This window comes from Salvelinus fontinalis, chromosome 3, assembly GCF_029448725.1.
Source record: "Salvelinus fontinalis isolate EN_2023a chromosome 3, ASM2944872v1, whole genome shotgun sequence".
Lineage (NCBI taxonomy): Eukaryota > Metazoa > Chordata > Actinopteri > Salmoniformes > Salmonidae > Salvelinus > Salvelinus fontinalis.
In genome coordinates, this window is record NC_074667.1 from 792,927 (window position 1) to 806,848 (window position 13,922).

The 13,922-nt window shown below is 43.5% G+C and overlaps 1 pseudogene; it reads right to left on the reverse strand.

Annotated features, from left to right (window-relative positions):
- Positions 1 to 8,904: 8,904 nt before the first annotated feature.
- Positions 8,905 to 13,922, reverse strand: part of LOC129835550 (perforin-1-like) — a 34,363-nt pseudogene continuing 29,345 nt past the window's right edge.

A 13,922-nucleotide genomic window follows, 5' to 3' on the forward strand; every position in this document is an offset into this window, starting at 1 on the left:
GATCTAGAGATCAATGGAACCCCGTGGGGTGTAGCACAAGGACCCACAGTCACCCATTCAAAGGAGCTGATCCAAAAAAGTGGATATACGTCAAATCCGTCCAAATTTATTTAATGATCTAATCAAATTATTATTATTTTTTAATATATTTTTTTATATTTATCTAATGGGCCTATAATGAGGTTACTAAATTCTGATGTTTATTCGGCTGTTTTCGCTGCGTAATATTTAGAAGTTGTCATTTTCTGGTGTTAAAATGTTGGGGGGGGGGGGGCATAATGCTAACTCCCTGTCAAATAAGCTGGTAACACAGCTAGTGAGTTAGACATGGGTGGTGGACATTACATTCTTTGGGGATGGCATCCATAGAAGCGTTATACTGTAGTCTGATTTTTACCAGAACATAGTGTAAAATGCACATATAAACATTAGCCTAAATTTAGGCACATTTATATGGGCGGCAATGAGGGTGAGTTGGTATCTACATGGTTTTGGCCAAACTTTTACCTAATCTATTATAGTGAATTCAAAGGGTATTTATTTAACCTTTATTTAACTAGACAATGGAATTCCCAATCACAGCGGGTTGTGATACAGTCTGGATTTGATCCAGGTTGTCTGTAGTGACACATCTATCACTGAGATGCAGTGTCTTAGACCACTGCGCCAGTTGGAAGCCCTGGGTAGTCCTGACCGCAACGAGAACCCTGGTCCAGCAACCGTCAACCCTGTCCGTCAAACACACACACAATACTGTAGTCGTGGCATATTTCCTGGTTTTACCCTTTATAAGGCCGGGAGTCAATTTGATCGTGGTTGTCGACAATTTGGATTTTAAAGGCCATTCCTCATTGAGACGCCACGTCTGCAGCGTTGACCGTGTCGCCATCTTCCGCGAACGTAGGAACATTGCCTTTTAAAGACATATTTCAGACAAGCCGCGATCAGATTACATCTTCTAGGTCTAACTCTGCTTCTCAACCGGGGGGGGGAAAGTAATCCGGTCTGGTCTGGTATGGAGTACTGACAAAATAAATAGTGGGGGTACAGCGTACCGGTAAAACATGAGCCGATCACAATAGATAAAACAAATAAATAAAACAAAAACGCCAAGAAAACTGTAAGATATGACACCATCATTCATCATTACCGTCAGTCACATGAACATATGGATTTGAAAGCGGTTGGTGTATAAACGTGTACAGGTAGCATACAGGAGCCATATGGATTTGAAAGTGGTTCGTGTATAAACGTGCACAGGTAGCATACAGGAACCATATGGATTTGAAAGCGGTTGGTGTATAAACGTGCACAGGTAGCATACAGGAACCATATGGATTTGAAAGCGGTTGGTGTATAAACGTGCACAGGTAGCATACAGGAGCCATATGGATTTGAAAGCGGTTGGTGTATAAACGTGTACAGGTAGCATACAGGAGCCATATGGATTTGAAAGCGGTTGGTGTATAAACGTCACCAGGTAGCATACAGGAGCCTTCTGAAGTTTGATAATCAAATGAAAACATTGTGACTTGTAGGTGTTTATGGCACATTGAAAGGTCACACGTTTTAAAAGTTTAATGCCAATTCTTTACACACACACACAGGGACACACACACACACACACACACACACACACACACGGACACAAACAGGGACACACACAGGGACACTCACACACACAGGGACACACACCCACACACACATGGACACACACACACACACACACACACACACACACACACACACACACACACACACACACACACACACACACACACACACACACACACACACACACACACACACACACATGTTGATATCATGATCCAAATGCCAGAAGTACAGTATGTTTGTGTGTGTGTGTTCGCCTGTGTTCATGTGTTACCTGTGCTGAACAGTCCCACATCTCCCCCATTGCGTGCAGAGCTGCAGGCACTGAACTGAGAAACACAACAACACCAGAGGGATATCATGGATAGACATATGATGTAGATTGTGTAAAGGCTCCCTGCTCTGGATAAAGATCAACAACCACCCAACCAAGTTAAACAAACCCACAGACACACTCTCAACCTGAGAGGGAAAAGGAGAGACAGATGGAGAGAGAGATAATGTCCACTGATCGTGTACAATTCCCCGTTGTTCTGGTTGCTACATCGTTTACCTGGTCTTGCGGAAGCAGACTTTTGCTATGTTCAGAGGTAAACTCCATATAAATGTGAATCGATTCTCGAATCACGATACGGTTCTAGAAGCATAAAGCCCTCTACTTTCATTTCACATCAAAAATGATTTCCCAAATGCAAAATTGACACTTTCTGTACAGCACAGGAGGCTGGTGAGGGGAGGATGGCTCATAATAATGTCTGGAATGGAGAAAATGAAATGGTATCAAGCACATGGAAACCACGTGTTAGATACCATTCCACTCCTTCCTTTCCACCCATTACTATGAGGACGTCCTTCTTCTATTACAAATCAAATCAAATCAAAATGTATTGTGTGCCGAATACAACAGGTGAAATGCTTACTTACAAGCCCTTAACCAACGATGCAGTTTTAAGAAAATACCTAAATTAAAAAATTTAAAAGTAAGGGGTAAGAAAACAAATAATTAAGAGCACCGGTAAATAATAATAGTGGGGGTACCGGTACAGAGTCAATGTGGAGGCAATATACAGGGGGTACCGGAAACGAGTCAATGTGGAGGATATATACAGGGGGTACCGGTACAGAGTCAATGTGGAGGCTATATACAGGGGACACAGGTACAGAGTCAATGTGGAGGCAATATACAGGGGGTACCGGTACAGAGTCAATGTGGAGACAATATACAGGGGACACAGGTACAGAGTCAATGTGGAGGCAATATACAGGGGGTACCGGTGCAGAGTCAATGTGGAGACAATATACAGGGGGTACCGGAAACGAGTCAATGTGGAGGATATATACAGGGGGTACCGGAAACGAGTCAATGTGGAGGCTATATACAGGGGTACCGGTACAGAGTCAATGTGGAGGCTATATACAGGGGTACCGGTACAGAGTCAATGTGGAGGCTATATACAGGGGTACCGGTACAGAGTCAATGTGGAGGCTATATACAGGGGTACCGGTACAGAGTCAATGTGGAGGCTATATACAGGGTGTTACGGTACAGAGTCAATGAGTCAATGTGGAGGCTATATACAGGGTGTTACGGTACAGAGTCAATGTGGAGACTATATACAGGAGGTACCAGTACAGAGTCAATGTGGAGGCTATATACAGGGGGTACCGGTACAGAGTCAATGTGTCAATGTGCGGGGGCACCGGTGTCGAGGTAATTGAGATAATCATGTACATGTAGGTAGGGTTGTTTAAAGTGGCTATGCATTGATGGGGGGGGGGGGGGGTAATGTAAACAGTCTGGGTAGCCATTTGATTAGCTGTTCTGGAGTCTTATGGCTTGGGGATAGAAGCTGTTTAGAAGCGTCTTGGACTTAGACTTGGCACTCCGCTTGTTGTGCGGTAGCAGAGAGAACCGTCTATGACTAGGGTGGCTGGGGTCTTTGACAATTTTTAGGGCCTTCCTCTGACACCGCCTGGTATAGAGGTCCTGGATAGCATGAAGCTTGACCCCAGTGATGGCCCTAACCCCTGTTTAACTCTGCTACTACTCTCTGTTTATCGAATAAGCATAGTCCCTTCAACTATACATTCATGTACATATTACCTCAATTATGCCGACTAACCAGTGCCCCCGGACTATCTGCATTGTGTCCATCCACCCACCACCCGTCAACCCCTCTTTAACTCTACTGCTACTCTCTGTTTTCATACATGCATAGTAACTTTAACCATACCTACATGTACATACTACCTCAATCAGCCCGACTAACCGGTGCCTGTATATAGCCTCACTACTGTATATAGCCTCACTACTGTATATAGCCACGCTACTGTATATAGCCTTGCTATAGTATATAGCCTCTCTACTGTATATAGCCTCACTACTGTTATAGCCTCACTACTGTATATAGCCTCACTACTGTATATAGCCTCACTACTGTATATAGCCTCACTACTGTATATAGCCACGCTACTGTATATAGCCTTGCTATAGTATATAGCCTCTCTACTGTATATAGCCTCACTACTGTTATAGCCTCACTACTGTATATAGCCTCTCTACTGTATATAGCCTCTCTACTGTATATAGCCTCACTACTGTATATAGCCTCACTACTGTATATAGCCTCTCTACTGTATATAGCCTCGCTACTGTATATAGCCTTGCTATAGTATATAGCCTCTCTACTGTTATAGCCTCACTACTGTTATAGCCTCGCTACTGTTATAGCCTCACTACTGTATATAGCCTCACTACCGTTATAGCCTCGCTACTGTATGTAGCCTCACTACTGTTATAGCCTCGCTACTGTTATAGCCTCACTACTGTATATAGCCTCACTACCGTTATAGCCTCGCTACTGTTATAGCCTCACTACTGTATATAGCCTCTCTACTGTATGTAGCCTCACTACTATGTATAGCCTCTCTACTGTATATAGCCTCACTACTGTATATAGCCTCACTACTGTTATAGCCTCACTACTGTATATAGCCTCACTACTGTATATAGCCTCGCTACTGTATATAGCCTCACTACTGTATATAGCCTCACTACTGTATATAGCCTCACTACTGTATATAGCCTCTCTACTGTATGTAGCCTCACTACTGTTATAGCCTCACTACTGTATATAGCCTCACTACTGTATATAGCCTCACTACTGTTATAGCCTCACTACTGTTATAGCCTCACTACTGTATATAGCCTCACTACTGTTATAGCCTCACTACTGTATATAGCCTCACTACCGTTATAGCTTCACTACTGTATATAGCCTCACTACTGTATATAGCCTCACTACTGTTATAGCCTCACTACTGTATATAGCCTCACTACTGTATATAGCCTCACTACTGTTATAGCCTCACTACTGTATATAGCCTTGCTATAGTATATAGCCTCTCTACTGTATATAGCCTCACTACTGTTATAGCCTCACTACTGTATATAGCCTCACTACCGTTATTTTTCACTGTCTTTTTACTGTTGTTTTTATTTCTTTACTTATCTATTGTTCACATAATACCTATTTTTTCACTTAAAAATTGCACAGTTGGTAATTAAGTAAGCATTTCACTGTAAGGTCTACACCTGTTGTATTCGGCGCACGTGACAAATAAACTTTGATTTATATTTATGTATATATAAACATTCAGACAGAGGGGAAATCCGTCAGAGGCAGAGAGAGGAAAGAGAGGACAGCCAGGCTTAGGGTCTCCCCTGTTAAAACGTTCCTAGAAGGGTGTGATAGCCTGCTGATGTCAGAACAGTGTCCACATGACCTGCTGTTAGAGGAATTTCTGTTCCAGTGTTCTTTGTTTCTGTGTACGTTCCACTGAGACTGCTGTATAGTGTGCTACGTTTTGCCATTTTAAATGGTCACACCTCACCACCCATATTGATCAGGTCACACCTCACCACCCATTTGAATCAGGTCACACCTCACCACCCATATTAATCAGGTCACACCTCACCACCCATATTAATCAGGTCACACCTCACCACCCATATTGGTCCAGACACACCCCACCACCCATATTAATCAGGTCACACCTCACCACCCATATTAATCAGGTCACACCTCACCACCCATATTAATCAGGTCACACCTCACCGACCATATTAATCAGGTCACACCTCACCACCCATATTAATCAGGTCACACCTCACAACCCATATTAATCATGTCACACCTCACCACCCATATTAATCAGGTCACACCTCACCACCCATATTAATCAGGTCACACCTCACCACCCATATTAATCAGGTCACACCTCACCACCCATATTAATCAGGTCACACCTCACCACCCATATTAATCAGGCCACACCTCACCACTCATATTAATCAGGTCACACCTCACCACCCATATTGATCAGGTCACACCTCACCACCCATATTAATCAGGTCACACTTAACTACCCATATTAATCAGGTCACACCTCACCACCCATTTCAATCATGTCACACCTCACCACCCATTTGAATCAGGTCACACTTAACTACCCATATTAATCAGGTCACACCTCACCACCCATACTGGTCTGGCCACACCTCACCAACCATATTGGTCCAGTCACACCCCACCACCCATATTGGTCCAGTCACACCTCACCACCCATATTAATCACGTCACACCCTACCACCCATATTGGTCCGGTCACACCTCACCACCCAAATTGCTCCGGTCACGCCTCACCACCCAAATTGCTCCGGTCACACCTCACCACCCATATTAATCAGGTCACCCCTCACCACCCATATTAACCAGGTCACACCTCACCGACCATATTAATCAGGTCACACCTCACCACCCATATTAATCAGGTCACACCTCACCACCCATATTAATCAGGTCACACCTCACAACCCATATTAATCAGGTCACACCTCACCACCCATATTAATCAGGTCACACCTCACCACCCATATTAATCAGGTCACACCTCACCACCCATATTAATCAGGTCACACCTCACCACCCATATTAATCATGTCACACCTCACCACCAATATTAATCAGGTCACACTTAACTACCCATATTAATCAGGTCACACCTCACCACCCATTTCAATCATGTCACACCTCACCACCCATTTGAATCAGGTCACACTTAACTACCCATATTAATCAGGTCACACCTCACCACCCATACTGGTCTGGTCACACCTCACCAACCATATTGGTCAAAGTCACACCCCACCACCCATATTGGTCCAGTCACACCTCACCACCCATATTAATCACGTCACACCTCACCACCCATATTGCTCCGGCCACACCTCACCACCCAAATTGCTCCGGTCACACCTCACCACCCATATTGCTCCGGTCACACCTCACCAGCCAAATTGCTCCGGTCACACCTCACCACCCATATTGGTCCGGTCACACCTCACCACTCATATTGGTCCGGTCACACCTCACCACCCATATTGGTGCGGTCACACCTCACCTCACAAATGGAGCAAACATAATGTATCTCAAAGGCCATTAAAGGACTGTGCACAATGTTTAGGGGAAACTAATGGTTCAATACAAACTGTCATGCAACGTTTATTGAACTGAACACACCCCTCGTGTATCTGGAACCCACCCACAGCAAAAGCATCAGACAGACACCAAACAAAATAAAAGTACAGAGACACGTTTACAAAATAAGAGTCCTCTTAATAGAGGGAGATGAACAGGTCAAATTAAGTGCCTCTTAGTAGATTCAAGCTGATGCACCAGCATAACTGCTGGTGCATCTATCCTCCTTTCATCCTCCCTCTCTCTTTCTTCTTCCCCCTGTATCCTGCTCTTCCTCCTCTCTCTCTCTTCTTCCCCCTGTATCCTGCTCTTCCTCCCTCTCTCTCTCTCTCTTCTTCCCCCTGTATCCTGTTGTTCCTCCCTCTCTCTCTCTTCTTCCCCCTGTATCCTGCTCTTCCTCCCTCTCTCTCTCTTCTTCCCCCTGTATCCTGCTCTTCCTCCCTCTCTCTCTCTTCTTCCCCCTGTCTCCTGCTCTTCCTCCCTCTCTTCTTCCCCCTGTATCCTGCTCTTCCTCCCTCTCTCTCTCTTCTTCCCCCTGTATCCTGCTCTTCCTCCCTCCCTCTCTCTTCCTTCTGTCTCCTGTTGTTCCTCTCTCTCTCTCTCTTCTTCCCCCGCTCATCCTCCCTCTCTCTTCTTCCCCCTGTATCCTGCTCTTCCTCCCTCTCTCTCTCTTCTTCCCCCTGTATCCTGCTCTTCCTCCCTCTCTCTCTCTTCTTCCCCCTGTCTCCTGCTCTTCCTCCTCTATCGCTCTTCTTCCCCCTGTATCCTGCTCTTCCTCCCTCTCTCTCTCTTCTTTCCCCTGTATCCTGTTGTTCCTCCCTCTCTCTTCTTCCCCCTCTCATCCTCCCTCTCTCTTCTTCCCCCTGTATCCTGCTCTTCCTCCCCCTCTCTCTTCTTCCCCCTGTATCCTGCTCTTCCTCCCTCTCTCTCTCTTCTTCCCCCTGTATCCTGATCTTCCTCCCTCTCTCTCTCTTCTTCCCCCTGTATCCTGCTCTTCCTCCCCCTCTCTCTTCTTCCCCCTGTATCCTGCTCTTCCTCCCTCTCTCTCTTCTTCCCCCTGTATCCTGCTCTTCCTCCCTCTCTCTCTCTTCTTCCCCCTGTATCCTGATCTTCCTCCCTCTCTCTCTCTTCTTCCCCCTGTATCCTGCTCTTCCTCCCTCTCTCTCTCTTCTTCCCCCTGTATCCTGCTCTTCCTCCCTCTCTCTCTCTCTTCTTCCCCCTCTCTCCTTCTGTTCCTCCCTCTCTCTCTTCTTCCCCTTGTCTCCTTCTGTTCCTCCCTCTCTCTTGCTCCCGTTCCTCTCTCTTTCCCAAACTTTTTCTCCTTCCCTCTTCGTATTATGATGTGTATAGGTTAAACTGCTCCTAGATCTGTGGCTGATGGATGCCATAAAAGATTATGTATCTCTAGCAGTGCTGCCATCTACAGGACAGACTGAGTTACTGCAGCTGTAGCAGTGCTGCCATCTTCAGGACAGACTGGGTTACTGCAGATGTAGCAGTGCTGCCATCTACAGGACAGACTGAGTTACTGCAGCTGTAGCAGTGCTGCCATCTTCAGGACAGACTGAGTTACTGCAGCTGTAGCAGTGCTGCCATCTACAGGACAGACTGAGTTACTGCAGCTGTAGCAGTGCTGCCATCTTCAGGACAGACTGAGTAACTGCAGCTGTAGCAGTGCTGCCATCTACAGGACAGACTGAGTAACTGCAGCACAACCCTACAGTCAGAGAGTACAACACCACAACTCAAGTCATTTGATTAATATATTTATTTAACAGGGAAAATACACATCAATGAACAGTTCTGTAAATATGCCAGATTGAGACAACTGTCTATCTGTAGTCCCTGGGCAGATATTATTTTTCACTTGCGGCATGTGTATATAACAATATCATCTGCATATTATATGTCAACACCGCGACACATGTGTAACAGATAACTTTACGTCGTCCCCTCGCCCCGACACGGGCGCGAACCTGGGACCTTCTGCACACATCAACAACGGTCGCCCACGAAGCATCGTTACCCATCGCTCCACAAAGGCGGCGGCCCTTGCAGAGCAAGGGGAAACCCTACTTAAAGTCTCAGAGCAAGTGACGTAACTGATTGAAATGCTACTAGCGCGTACCCCGCTAACTAGCTAGCCATTTCACATCCGTTACACATGGAGCATGTCCTTTATATATAACCTAAAGTGTAAAGGCCCTAAAACGGATCAATGTGGGACCCCATTGTGCAGTTGCCAGACAATTAGACTTTCTGCTTGATTCAAACACTGTATTCTGTCACATAAACTAATACATCCATTTTAAAGCATTGGTTGAGAAATGTAACTTTGGTAGTTTAGAGAGTAGTATTCTGTGATTAACAGTGTCAAATGCTTTTAGAAAATATATAAAACACAGCTCCTCCCACTTCACCTTTGTCAAATTTGTATTTAAACCTTCTCCAAAAAAGACCATCTCTGAAGTCGAATTGCATGGGTTACAATGAGAAATCACTAGTATTCAAGGGACCAGTCAATTTCTCAGCAACTACACTCTCTCTGCAGCCTTTGAAACAATTGGTGAAATACTTCTAGGTCTATAATTATTGACCTTAAAACAATCTCCAGACTTGAACATGGTGGTAACAGCAGCTGACTTCCATTCCCTTGGGATGATACCTTGGTTTATGGATAGATTCATTTGATGTGTTATTGGTGATGTTTAAATATCATTAAGTGTTTTAAAGAACACATGATCAAAACCAGAGACATCTTTGACTTTAGAGGTTTTCAAACCTTCATCTCCAGTAAAATCATGTCAAACATTTAAAGTGAGTCTTCGCATTGGGTGTTAAAGAAGTCGCTCACTGTCAACTTTTACCCCACATCTAGTCCAGACTGAATAAAGAAATGGTTAAAAGCAGTGGCTATAGAGTAGCTCTATCAATTTTCATATTTATACATATAGTATTTTAATCGTTTGACAGCCGCCATGTAAATATAAGGTACAATGTAATTTGTTTAGGTCATAGACAAGCTTTGGTGTGAATAATTATTATATAGTCAGCTGAATCCTATATCCTCCCTGATTACACATGACATATAAAGACATGATTGGAAGATTGAGGGGGGAGAAAGATGCACCAGGTACCACCCAGGGGAAAACATATTCTAATGATTCCCCTGGTTGTCAACGTGGTTCCTGGTGAGCTGTACAGGCAACAGACCCACCGCCTGGAATGAATTTACTCCAGTGTGTTGTGAGGGGTACATTATACAGAGATGTAAAAGAACCATAGGTATCTTAGTACTGAACTCTGGACAGAAAAGGTAGATAAGAGATGCACACTCTTACTGTAGAGTGGAGTAGAGTGTACTGTGGGGGTGGAAGGTTTGTGTGCTGTGGGGGTGGAAGGTTTGTATTTTTCACACTTATCCCCGGTCAGGTAAGGGTCACAGGTGAGGGTGTACAGGAAATAAAAGCCCCCCCCCGCTTTTGTTACACCAGCGTTCGTGTGTTCCCTGCTCGAGGTCGACGGTACAGCCCCTCAGGTTGTCATCTTTAGACGCAGGATCTTCATCCCAGACCTCCACCTTTAGACTCAGGTTTTTGTCAAAGGGACCCATGTCAAAGGTAGCATTCCAGACAGGATTGTTGGAATAAATCACATTGGTCTTATGGGTCTTGGAACCGTAGGTGACCACAGCGTACCTGTAGCAGGTGGAGAAACAGGAAGTTGGAAACAAACTGTAAATATTCAAATACTATGGCATTCCACAAGAGGAGGATCAAACTCATTCCATGGAGGACCTAGTCTATACTGGTTTCAGTTCCTTTCAATGAAGACTTAAGACAACCAGGTGAGGGGATTTCCTTACTAATTAATTACTAATTCATCAATCAAATACAAGGGAGGAGAGAAAACCCGTAGACACTCGGCCCTCCGTGGAATGAGGGAGGGGCTACTCCAGTTGGCACATATTGCTTGTGATCCCAACTGGATCCCTAATCCCTATATAGTGTACAAAGTACACTCTTAGAAAAAAAGGTGCTATCTAGAATCTAAAAGGGTTCTTAGAGGATGTAGAGGATTAGAGGATTCTACATGGAACCAAAAGGGGTTCTCCTATGGGGTCAGCCGAATAAACCGTTTGGAACCCTTTTTTTTAAGAGTGTAGTACACTCTATAGAGAATAAAAGACTTGTAACGGAAAATGATCACGCTTGTTTGAGCATCTGTCAAGGCTGTGGGTAACTGGTGAAAGAAGTCAGGCGCAGGAGAGCTGAGATGCACAAGGTATTTAATACAAGAAAAAACACCAGTATAAACACAATACTATGGTGCTGGAAAAATACCACGAAATAAACGGGCGTAATAACAAAACCTGGTAACAAACAATTCTTGTCAATAGGGGGGCGCTGTTTTCACTTTGGGAAAAATCGAAAGCCCAAATGAAACGGCCTCGTACTCTTTTCTAGATCATACAATATGCATATTATTATTACTATTGGATGGAAAACACTAGAAAACTCAGAAGTTTCTAAAACTGTTTGAATTATGTCTGTGAGTAAAGCAGAACTCATTTTGCAGCAAACGTCCATGCAGGAAGTGAAAAATCTGAAAACGAGGCTCTGTTTCAGGGCCTGCCTATTCAATTGCCTTATATGTATCGATATGCATGCACTTCATACGCCTTCCACTATATGTCAAAAGGCAGTGGAAGGTGGAATGGGGTGTCTAGCTTGATCTGAGGTCGAACAAGAGCTTCTGGAGTGGCAGGTCAGGAATTTCCTTTGTCTACCAAGGCGCGCGAAGTACCTCCATATTGTCTTCTGATAAGCGTTCGGTTTACACGGCGAATATCTCTTGCTCTGATTTTATTTGATACATGTGATAATAACATCGTAAAGTAGGTTTTTTCAACTGAGTTTTATCGGTGTATTCAACGTTTATTGGGACTTTTGGAGTTTTCCGTTCTTCGGGAGAAGATGGGAACGTTATCAAGCTTGGCTAGCATTGTGGCGCGAATTCGACAGAAGAAAAGGACATTCTAAAACCAAACAACGATTTATTCTGGACCAAGGACCCCTTGTACTACATTCTGATGGAAGCTCAGCAAAAGTAAGAACATTTTATGATGTTATTTCGTATTTCTGTGGAAAATGTTGATTCCTATTCTCCGCCGTTTTGGCGAGCGCTGTCTCGCAATAACGCAAGCTGTTTGTTATGGTAAAGTTATTTTTAAAACTCTAACACGGCAGTTGCATTAAGAACCAGTGTATCTTTCATTTGCCATAAAACAAGTATTTTAATGTAAAGTTTACGATGAGGTCTTTGGTCAGATTAGGTGAGTGTCCAAAATAGCTCCGGACATTCTGGTGAATCGATGCTACATATTCACAATGTATAACCACGGTTTGCAGCTCTAAATATGCACATTTTCGAAGAAAACATAAGTGTATTGTATAACCTGATGTTATAAGACTGTCATCTGATGAAGTTGTTCAAGGTTAGTGATTAATTTTATACCTTTTGCTGGTTTTTGCGAATGCTATCTTTGCGGTTGTAAAGGCAGTAAATGTTGTTCTCCTCCTCAAACGAGGAGGAGCATGGATAGGACCAAGATGCGGATTGAGGGAAATAAGCCATCTTTTAATGAAAACAGCAAAACAATACACTACAAAACTACAAAACAACAAATGAGACTAACCTTCAACTGTCCTGTGAGGACACAGGAACAAACACCCACAAAAGCCTACTGCCTATGGCTACCTTAAATCTGGCTCCCAATCAGAGACAAATGAATGACAGCTGTCTCTGATTGAGACCCAATCTAGGCAGCCATAGACATAACTAGACAACCTAACAAACACTATCCCATACACATACAACACCCATGGACTAACCAAACACACACAACATACAATGCCCACCCCAACTCACGCCCTGACCAACTAAACATAATCAAAATAACATAAAAATAGGTCAGGAACGTTACAGCGGTGAATAAATGCATTTGTGTGTTTGGCTATTGTGGTAAGCTAATATAATTCTATATTGTGTTTTCGCTGTAAAATACTTTTAAAAAATCTGAAATATTGGCTGGATTCACAAGATGTTTATCTTTCATTTGCTGTACACCGTGTATTTTTCATAAATGTTTTATGATGAGTATTTAGGTATTTCACGTTGCTCTCTGTAATTATTCTGGCTGCTTTGGTGATATTTTTTATGGTAGCTGCAATGTAAAACTATGATTTATACCTCAAATATGCACATTTTCGAACAAAACATAAATCTATTGTATAACATGTTATAAGACTGTCATCTGATGAAGTTGTTTCTTGGTTAGTGACTAATTGTATCTCTATTTTGTTGGTTTTGTGAAAGCTACCTATGCGGTAGAAACATGGTGAAAATATGCGGTTGTGTGTTTGGCTATTGTGGTTAGCTAATAGAAATACATATTGTGTTTTCGCTGTAAAACATTTTAAAAATCGGAAATGATGGCTGGATTCACAAGATGTGTATCTTTCATTTGGTGTCTTGGACTTGTGATTTCATGATATTTATATGCTAGTATTTACTTGTGGCGCTATGCTAGGCTATGCTAGTCAGCTTTTTTACTGATGAGGATGCTCCCGGATCCGGGATGGTGACCAAGTAGAAGTTCACCAAAGATAATTTAAACTGCAATAAACTTGTTGCTCGATAGATGGGTTGAAAACGGTTTACTTGTGTTTAGCTTCCACTACATCTCTGCAGAGGATTGAAATTGTG